The following is a 7,833-nucleotide window of genomic DNA, read 5'->3' on the forward strand; positions in this document are numbered from 1 at the left end:
TAAAACTTCATGGCAAAAGATAGAAAAATTCATACTACAGGGGTCACATGGCTGTGTGGTCAGGTCACACGGCTGAGACACACACTCGTGTCTCAGGCTCTTGTGGACATTTTAAGTATAGACACATAGCCGTGTCCAAGCCTGTGTCCGTGCCCGTATAACTCTCTTACTTAGTTTACACGACCAAGCCACATGCCCCTGTGCTAGGCCATGTAACTCTCGAAATGCAACCTTTAAAAAAAACCTATAGGAGACACAAGGTCGTGTCTCGGGACCTTGTGTCACACATGGCTGAGACACATTCCCGTGTCTTAGGATTTGTGGACAAGAAATATGCCAATTTTATGCCATTCCCACAAGCATTAATTCATTGTCAAAAGACACATACCAATAAAGCCACAGAAGTACCAAGGTTACACCAACCACAATGATATATACATGCCAAACTCATCAAACTAACATATACCACAATTCCACCTATACATGCCATTATAACCTTGATCAAGACATCAAAATCTATCGATAAAATCGATGGATAGTGTGATGGATCTCCAACTAGCTTCCAATCCGACCAAGCTTCCGATAATCTGTAAAGTAAGGGAAAAAAAACTACGTAAGCAATGAATGCTTAGTAAGCTCGTATAAACTTTAAACATAGCATTCCATTTCAATAATGAACTTTATAGGTTAAATATAAAGCTATACTGATGCCTCAAGATTTATCGAACCGTAAATAACAACTCATAATGAAATAAGTCTATCAACACCACATATACTTATCAATCCTAGCATAGTAGGATTTCATAAGACTTTGAGCTCTCCCATTTATTTCCTTTCCGTTGAATTTGATTACTTTAGCTTAGCTAAAAGCATCAATTCATTAATTTGCCTTTTTGTTCATGAACTAGATGTATCCATCCACAACATAGATAAATTTCTCACATACGAGTACATCCTTCAACTTATTATTCCCTTTTCATCAAATTACATTTCAACTACGAATTTACCATTTCATTACCTTTCCTCACTTGTTTCATATGCATAACACACAAGATATATGCATAATATCAATCATGACTACAAGCTAGTACATTTAAATGTAGCTCCTTTTGAAATCAATTACATGATAAACCATTTCATAAAAAATTACATACTTTTGTTAATACCACCTTTTCATGTACATAAGCATATTACCAATTGAACACTTATCGAATCAATGTAGTTCATTAAGACTAAACATGATATAATCCAATAATAAGCTTAGCACAAGCCTAAGCACTTCAACAACACATGTTAGCATACTTTAACATAATTCATGTGAACTTAACATAGATAACCATTATACTTTAACATGATCCAATTGGGTTTATCACCTTTCATCCCACATCATGTTTTCCATGTCTCACTAATTTAATAAGTTTCATACACACCTATCTTGGTTCATATTGAACACTAACCATTTCATTTGTACAACACAAAATACATAAACATAACATTTACCATACACAAGCTAGTGATTAAACACATAACTTAGCAATATCATCACATGGTAAAATATGGTATATAAACATATTATCAGTTAAATCATACCTTTCATAACCATGAATATTTGTACTTAGATCATTAGCACATCATACCTTTCTATATTTGTCGTAGTGAAGTCAAACGGAACCCTTACTGGAGCTTATACAAGTATGCTAAACGATGGTCGTAACCATCCTTTTTCTTTAATCAATGGTCAAAACCATCCGTTTTCATATTCAATAGCTGAAGCTATCCCATTTCTATTCGATGGTCGTCACCATCCTTTTTCATAATTGATAGCTGAAGTTGTCCCTTTTCATAATCGATAGTCAAAGCTATCCCTTTCCTTATTTGATAGCCGAAGCTATCCCTTTTCATATTCGATAGTCGTTACCATCCCTCTTCATAGTTGATGGTTGTCAACATCCTTTTTCATATTTGATAGCCGAAGCTATCCCTGTTCATATTCGATAGCCAAAGCTATCCCTTTTCATTATTTGAGGGTTGTCGATACGTCATTGGATTTTCTGTCGAGGCATGATATGATAATATAACAAAATACCATTTAAAGCAATAATTTAAAATGCTATTTAAACGTATGAACTTATCTGGCTAAATTACAGAGATGACAAAGTACAAGGGTGTTTTGGTAATTTTCCATTCTCCTCGATTTCCCACTTGATCTTGATCTAAATTAATAATTTCATTCAATCTATTAATTTAGATAGTAAAACAATGTCTTTTATGCAATTTAGTCATTTTTGATATTTTTTACAAAATTTCCCTGAAATTTTACTTTTATTCAATTTATTCCCTGAGCCCAAAACATGCAAAGTAACAATTTTTAATTCCAAATTATAATAGTCGAATATTCATGGCACCCATTTTAGCCCATTTTTGCAATAATTTCACAATAAATCATTGTACTTTTACTATTTTAACAATTTATTCCCTACTCAAAAATTCATCAAAATTACTTAACAAAATACTTTTAAATATCAACCAACATCTCAAATTCATCATTTAATAACTGAAATCATATAGATTCATCAATCACAACATTCACAATCTTTAACAGTTTCAAAATTGAAGGTACGGGTTAGTTGGACCTAGTTGCAACCATATAAAAAATATAAAAATTATTAAAAATGGGCAAGAATTGCTTACCATGCATGAGAAAATCACCATGGCCGAACCTAGCTTAAGTTTTTCCATGGACATTCAGGTTGTTGAAGATGAAAACAAAAAGATGATAAGAATTTAACCTTTTGTTTTTATTTTATTTTAATTTAATATACAAAATTATCATTTTAACCTTGGTTAATAATTAAATAAAACACCAAATCCATGTCCATAATTTTCCACTAACTCCTTGAATGATCTAATTACCGTTTAAGTCCCTTTTCCTTTATTTAATAATGCATTTAATCACTCAAATCAAGTAGTGCCCAAATTTTACATATTTTTCCAATTTAGTTCTTTTTAATTAATTAACTATCGAAACGTTAAAATTTTTCAACAAAACTTTAATACCACCTTAAAGAGACTCCATAAATATTTATAAAAAAATATTTACAGCTCGATTTATAGAAACGAGGTCCCAATAACTCATTTTCTAAAACCACTTAATCTTAAGGTCTTACCACTCGAACTTAATAAATCGCTTAAATAACATAAATGATCAAATCAAAAACCTTTCCAAAATCGTAATTAAATCGTAAATACTAAATAATAATATTTACAAACTTACTTGTCAGATTTGGTGGCCCCAAAACCATTGAAAATGGGTTGTTACATGTCCACTTGGTCCCCTGTCAAAACTTGGTGGAGTCCTTTAGTGGTCATAGTGTTGACAAATTGGGCGTGTTCATCACGGTTGTCGGATAACCCATATTGTGCATTGATGGAGTCTTCATCGAACATCACCGAGACACCGTGCACATATATAAAAGCATTATCAAGAGAGGTGAGATAATCATAAAATTCTTTCACCACCTTGGTGAGAACGTCATCGGAGTGTAGACATAAGATTTCTCATAAATGTTTCTCCATTACAGAAGAGATCGCTTCAGAGTAGCCCATAAAAGGGGCATTTTTAAAAAGGAAACCTTTTTCCAAACAAAATAGTCTCTTTGAAATGTTCTAGGTATGCTATTCTTCTGCCATCTTGCTAAAAATATTCGTGGAGGCACAGAGGTTGAAGAATATGGTGCTTGGCGAGCAATTGTAGAGACAATAATGAATGAAAAATAAAAAAAGTGAGACCTTTACAGTTTTATGGAGTAAAAGTAGAGAAAGTTGAAGAAGATGAAACGAAAAATATGTTAGAAAAGAAGTGGAACGAATAGGGTAAAACATGAGAGAAAATATAGAAATGATTTGGGGGCTAAGGTTAATCTTAGATTGTGCCCTTACACAGAAAAAAGAAAAAGTTAGCGAGAAAAGAAAAATAGTAAAAAAATTAGGAAATTAAAAGTTACCATTATATTAAATAGGTTGATTTCTACAAACCTGGGCCATAATGTGCTTGTGACAAAAGAAAATAAAAGGTAAATAAACTTATTGAAGAAACGAAAAAAAGAACTTAAAAGCAAAGTAAATGAATAAAATAGAATAGGAAAGAAATATTAAGCAGTTCGAAAGGTGATGAGATTTTTATCATGAATTATAGGGGATCCAAAGTAGTGCTTTAATAGTTGGCTATTAACTTTGAAAATGGAACCAATCTTGTTGTCTTTAAATTCTACAACTCCATGAGGATGGGCATGCACTATCTCGAATGGGCCAGACCAACGAGATTTTAAATTGCCAGGAAATAATTTAAGCCTGGAATTGAATAATAAGACCTGTTGTCCATGTGCAAATTGTCGTGGAAAATTTTTTTCGCATGATATCGTTTAATCTTTTCTTTAAACAAATTGGCATTGTTATAAGCTTGTGCTCAAAATTCTTCCATCTCATTTAATTGCAATAATCGGTTGGTACTAGTAGCACTCCAATCCATATTCAGTTTTTTAATTGCCCAATATGTCTTACGTTCAAGTTCAACGGGCAGATGAAAGGGCTTCTCATAAACAAACTTGAAGGGCGACATCCCCAATGGTGTCTTGAATGCAGTGTGATATGTCCATAAACCTTCATCCAATTAGGATGACCAATCTTTGAGGTTGGGATTGACTACCTTCTTCAAAATTTGTTTAATCTCTCTATTAGAGACTTTTGCCTGCCCATTTCTCTAGGGATGGTATGTCGTGGCAATTTTATGTTTAACTCTATACCTGTTCAGAGCATTAGGAGCTAATTTGCAATCAAAGTGTGAACCTTCATCACTAATTAGAGCACGAGGGGTACCAAACCTGGTAAAAATATTCTTATGTAGAAATTTCCATACATATTTGGCATCATTTGTTGGTAAAGAAACAACCTCAACCCACTTGGAGACATAATCAACAACTAAAAGTATGTATACATTACCCCAAGAATGCACGGTGTCTCTGAAGATGCCTTTAGATTAAAATTGTTCCCTTATTCATTGCGAGATCATGCTAGATCATGGTTGAATGCGTTACCATCAGGTACAATGGCATCTTGGAATGAATGTTAAAGATTTCTACTTAGGTACAATCCTCCCAACATGAATGCCAATTTTAGGAACGACATTACATCGTTTAGGCAAGCGAAAGATGAAATATTATATGAAGCATGAGAGCGTTTCATGGAACTAATTAGAAAATGCCTGATGCATGTTTTTCAGCATTGGACATAGATGGAAATGTTCTACGATGGATTAAATGCTCATACGATAATGGTGGTGGATGCATCTGCTAATGGGACGTTTTTTGACAAATCCCACAATGAAGCATACAAAATTCTGGAATGAATAGCAAACTATGATTATCAGTACCCCACTACCAAAGTCGGTACTAGTAGAAGAGTTGCTGGAGCAATGAAACTTGATGCACTTACATCTTTAATAGCTTCAGTATCATCTTTAATAAATATGATTAAAACTATGAAAAGACCCTCAGCAGTGCAGAAGATGAAAGTTATAGGACTAGCATGCATATACTATGGAGAAGATCATGTTTTTGATGAATGCCCATCTAATCTAGCCTCTACATATTACATGGGGAACTTTAATCGTAGCAAAAAAAATCCCTACTCCAAAACATACAATCTAGGGTGGAAATAACATCCAAATTTTTGTTTGAGTAATCAAGGAATGAGAATTGCCAGTAATGTTAATTGACAGAATGTGTCTGGTGTACCACTTGGGTACAGCCAAACAATGCCGCGACAAAATGTGTAACAAAGTTCGTCATATTTAACATCATCTACGGAAGCTCTATTAAAGGAGTATATGACTAAGAATGATGCGATTATTCTAAGCCAAACAGCTCCCTAAAGAGTTCTAGAGAATCAAGTGCGACAAATTGCCACTACATTAGTTTAAGACAACAAGGAGCATTGTCTACTGACACAGAAAGGTCTCGATCTCAAGTAAAGGAACAATGTAAAGTCATAACACTAAAGAGTGACACTCAGTTGCTAGAAGTTGTGAATGATGCCTTTACTGAGGAGGAAAGTTCAGAGGTTCCCGAAAGCATAACTTTCGAATCAGTAGTAGAACAAACTACACAAAACAGGGGTAAATAGAAGCATACAAAAGCAAATTCATCTTGTCAAGCTAATATAATTGTCATGGCAAAGCAACCTCAACAAATGGAAGGAAAGCCACCACCACCTTTTCCCCAACGTTTCCAAAAGTTGAAGCAAGATGCGCAATTCAAGAAATTTATAGAGGTCTTGAAGCAGCTACACATCAATATACCTTTGATGGAAGCATTAGAAAAAATACCTAAATATGTGAAATTCATGAAAGATATCCTATCCAAGAAGAGAAGGTTAGGGGAGTTCGAAACTGTGGCACTTAACGAAGGGTTCACAGCAAAGCTGAAGAACAAACTGCTAGCAAAATTAAAAGATCCAGGGAGTTTTCCTATACCTTACTCGATTGGAAACCATTATGTAGGCAAAGAATTATGCGATTTAGGTGCAAGTATTAATCTAATGCCTATGTCTGTTTTCAGAAAGCTCAGGATAGGAAAGACAAGACCTACTATAGTCACACTACAACTAGCTGATAGATCATACGCCCATCCAGAAGGTAAAATTGAGGATGTATTGGTAAGAGTTGGTAAATTCATTTTTCCAACAAATTTTATTATACTAGAATGTGACGCAGATAAAGAGGTACCCATAATACTTGGATGACCTTTCTTAGCAACTAGTAGAACATTGATTGATGTACAGAAAGGTGAATTAACCATGAGCATTAATGATTAGTAGTTGACATTTAACGTGTTTGATGCTTTAAAGTGTGCAGACCCAGATGAAGAATGCCATGCTGTTGAATTTTTTGACATTGTAATTCAGGAAGAATTTGTAGGTTATATGCATGAAAATTTTGAGGCAGACTCTATTGAATTAAATGAAACAAAATTGACTGAAGAATTTGGAGAACTGATGGAAATTCAACAATCTAGAAATGGATTTAGGAGGAGCTTTGAATCATTAGACTTATCAGGTCATTCTTTCAACCCTTCTCGATTGTCAATAGAAGATCCACCTGTGCTGGATTTGAAGCCATTACTAGTGCATTTGAAGTACGCCTATTTGGGAGATAACGATACAATGCCTATAGTTATCTTTATCGAGCTTACAGCAGACCAAGAGATGCAATTATCAGAAGTTTTAAAAAATACAAGAAAGCTTTAGGATGGTCAATTGCGAATATCAAAGGAATTAACCTAGCAATCTACATGCACAAAATAATACTTGAAGATTACCATGGCAAATCTATTGAACAGCAAAGCAGACTAAATCTTATCTTAAAGGAAGTTGTTAAAAGGGAGATCACGAAATGGTTTGATGCTAGAATTATATACCCAATTTCTGATAGCTCTTGGGTGAGCCCTGTTCAGTGTGTACCCAAGAAAGGAGGGGTCACCATAGTCAAAAATGATAAAATGAACTCATTCCCACACGTACTGTCACAGGTTGGAGAGTTTGTATGGATGATCGAAAGCTCAACAAAGCAATGAAGGAAGGCTATTTTTGTTTGCCTTTTATAGATTAGATGTTGGACAGACTAGCAGGGAAAGGCTTCTACTATTTTTTAGATGGCTACTCAGGGTACAACCAAATTACCATATGTCCTACAGATCAATAAAAGACTACATTCACCTGTCCTTATGGAATATTTTCTTTTAGAAGAATGCTATTTGGGTTATGTAATGCCCTTGCAAC

General features: G+C 34.3%; 1 non-coding gene across 1 annotated transcript; it reads right to left on the reverse strand.

Moving 5' to 3' along the window:
- Positions 1–5,167: 5,167 nt before the first annotated feature.
- On the reverse strand, positions 5,168–5,274 carry LOC128035084 (small nucleolar RNA R71). The gene has a single exon (XR_008191488.1). It is a non-coding gene; the product is annotated as a small nucleolar RNA R71 (small nucleolar RNA).
- Positions 5,275–7,833: the final 2,559 nt, after the last annotated feature.

This window comes from Gossypium raimondii, chromosome 11 (genome assembly GCF_025698545.1).
Source record: "Gossypium raimondii isolate GPD5lz chromosome 11, ASM2569854v1, whole genome shotgun sequence".
Lineage (NCBI taxonomy): Eukaryota > Viridiplantae > Streptophyta > Magnoliopsida > Malvales > Malvaceae > Gossypium > Gossypium raimondii.